This window comes from Aedes aegypti, chromosome 3 (genome assembly GCF_002204515.2).
Source record: "Aedes aegypti strain LVP_AGWG chromosome 3, AaegL5.0 Primary Assembly, whole genome shotgun sequence".
NCBI lineage: Eukaryota > Metazoa > Arthropoda > Insecta > Diptera > Culicidae > Aedes > Aedes aegypti.
In genome coordinates, this window is record NC_035109.1 from 401,170,858 (window position 1) to 401,173,867 (window position 3,010).

The 3,010-nt window shown below is 36.1% G+C and overlaps 1 non-coding gene across 1 annotated transcript; it reads right to left on the bottom strand.

Annotated features, from left to right (window-relative positions):
• Positions 1 to 251: 251 nt before the first annotated feature.
• Positions 252 to 322, bottom strand: Trnag-gcc. The gene has a single exon. It is a non-coding gene; the product is annotated as a tRNA-Gly (tRNA).
• Positions 323 to 3,010: the final 2,688 nt, after the last annotated feature.

Genomic DNA, 3,010 nt, shown 5'->3' on the forward strand with positions numbered 1-3,010 from the left:
TTTTACCGTGAGGAAAAATATTAGACCAATGAACGCCCCCCATGGCGAGAATGTATTGCGTCACAATTACTCTTTTCATTTTCCTTCATTTGACTTATTGGCTACAATTGAAGTTGAATCAGTACGTACAATCTCAACGAGGAGACGCAATCAAAGGTAATGTATTCTTTGATAATGATAATATATTGTTGTTCCTACCATTTGATTCTTCTTCCGTTTCAAATACAGCTCAACTTAAAAATAAATATCGATGCATCGGCCGGGAATCGAACCCGGGCCGCCCGCGTGGCAGGCGAGCATTCTACCACTGAACCACCGATGCTTCTTGAAATTGGATGTCGTATTGCGCTACAGTATGCATGTTTAAAATTAAAATACATTCCAATAAATATGTCGTGAAAAAACTTTAATTTAATGCAAAAAAAAACATACAAATAGATAACAAAATGTGTGTCACAATAATAAATTCTAATCATATGTTTTATGAAATAAACATATACGAAATGACACGTGCTTTCGGTAGAACATACAACTTTGCGGATTGCTTTCATACAAGTTAGAAGAGCTTGTAAAGAAATAAGCTCCCGCAACCAAGTCACAGCTGAAAAGCTTTCACCAAATGGTTGAGCGCCAAATGCTATTTCAAATTAAAACTATTCAACTAGAATAATTAGTTCAACTAGGATGCCGTTATGTGACCATTTTTTGTATAAGCATAATCATAAGAGTAATGAGGCTGGAATAAACTTACATCAAGCTGTATTATGAGTTGTACTAAAATTGTATACAATTAAAATAAGATTCAATTGGAAAGCTTATTATTTATTATAGCCAAAACCAAATTCTGTAAGATGTGTGCCGAAAACAGTTTGAAGGTATGAATAAATAAGAAGACTGTACATGTTTAGGAAAGGCGCCGTCCACAAATTACGTAACGCTCTAGGGGGAGGGGGGAGTAGGCTCAAGCGTTACTGCTCATACAAAAATTTACAAATTTTCATAAAAATAGCATTATGAAGGGGGTGAGGAGGGGGCCAAAAATTTTCAATTTAAGCGTTCCATAATAAATGGATGCCGCCAAAGAGAATAGACTAAAATAGAAGTAAGCTGTGAAACTGCAATACATTTCACTTCATGGAGAACGCAACCACACCACTATGAACGATCAAGTGGCCAATAATTTAAAAATGTTTCTGATGTGTTTTTCGTGTACACAATTACATAGCAAAGTTAGAGTTTTTAGGAAAAATAGATAATTTAATGCTAACGAAACGTATCACTTGAAAATCTTAGAAATACAAAATGGAAAATAAATCTTACTAGTTCGGGTAAATGTAAGACTACACTGAAAAAATATATTTTCCTTATTTCATAGAAACTTATAACATTCCATACATTTTGTCCCAAGGCTAAAAATTATTCTCAAGGGTTCTATAAGATGTGAACTGAAGGTTACTAAACAATTCAGCTACACAAATTTTCACTTTTTTGTCTAGTGCTCTAATACTTTCTCTAGTATTTTGAACAATTTTCCTTCAGTAACAGCTAAAGTTTATTTCAGGAGATAGGGTAAAAGCACCGGTTTTGGCCAGTCTAAGAGAAAATGTCAATAAAAATTAAATGGGAAGCCGTATTTATACTACAAATATGTCAAATGCAAGCTTTCAATCCATATTATGTGTGCAAAATAATAAAAATGAGCTAAAACCATTTTCTCGCTTTGAAAAACCCGTTGGTCAATATAGGCCAACGGCACCAATTTCGGCCAGGGATTTATCTTCGATTCCTAAATTGGCCAATCGCATTGATTTCTCATGAGAGTAGCCAAATTAGGAGTGCCCTGGCTAAATTAGGTGTATGGGAGTTGAAATTATAGGGAAGACAAATTGTTTTTCTTATGTTTCGAATCAATTTGGACGAGTAAATGAATGTAGCTCTATCATGTGAATGTGATCTACTGAACACAAAAGGTTTCATGCTGATTGGCTATGTAAAACGGTGGATAATCCACTATGGCTAGAACTGGCGTATGGCCAAAACCGGTGCTTCTACCCTAATTGAATATTGCAACATGACTCATATCATCATAACTATTTTAGTTCTAATATTTCGAATGCATTTCGCAGCGTTCATTCGCAAAAATGGCCTTTCTTCTTCTTATTTTTCTTTGCATTAACGTCCCTACTGGGACAGAGCCGTCTACTCAGCTTAGTGTTCTTTATGAGCACTCCCACAGTTATTAACTGAGAGCTTTCTTTGCAAATTTTGCCATTTTTTCATTGGAATATCGTGTGGCAGGTACGATGACACTCTATGCTCAGGGAAGTTAAGGAAATTTCCTTTACGAAAAGATATTGGACCGATCAGGAATCCAAGCCATACACCTTCAGCATGGCTTTGCTTTGTAGCCGCGGACTCTAACCACTCGGCTAAGGAAGGCTAAAATGGCTTATATGCATCTTTAGTACCGAACCTTATTATCTCACTATGGGTCCGTCCCGAAAGGCGGCATCCATTTATTACGTAACTCTAAAATTGGAAATTTTCGACCCCCCCTCCCCCTCTATAACGCTTTTTGTATGGATTTTTTTTAAATTTTGTATGAGTCGTAACGCTCGAGCCTCCCCCCCCCCCCTTCGAGCGTTACGTAATTTGTGGATGCCGCCAAAGATTGTCTTGAAAACTTGTTTTCAGAAAACAAAGCATCACATTTACATAATACAACTCGTCTATTTAACATGAGATGGCATGTGTTGAAGTAGTTAGATTTAAGACATATCTTGATGTTGAAGCATTCAAAAAGACTTAAAATGAGGAAGTTATCAAAATGTCACATATGGCCAAATAGGGAACCACTATGGCCATAACTGGTACACTTTCCCTACTTTGTATGAAAAAACCCGAAAGTTTGCACAGAATTCTTGTAGCTCAATCATTTCTCATGAAACCTATTTAATAAAGACATAAACTCTAATAGGATATTACCAACGACGTTTAGGAGAACTCATGC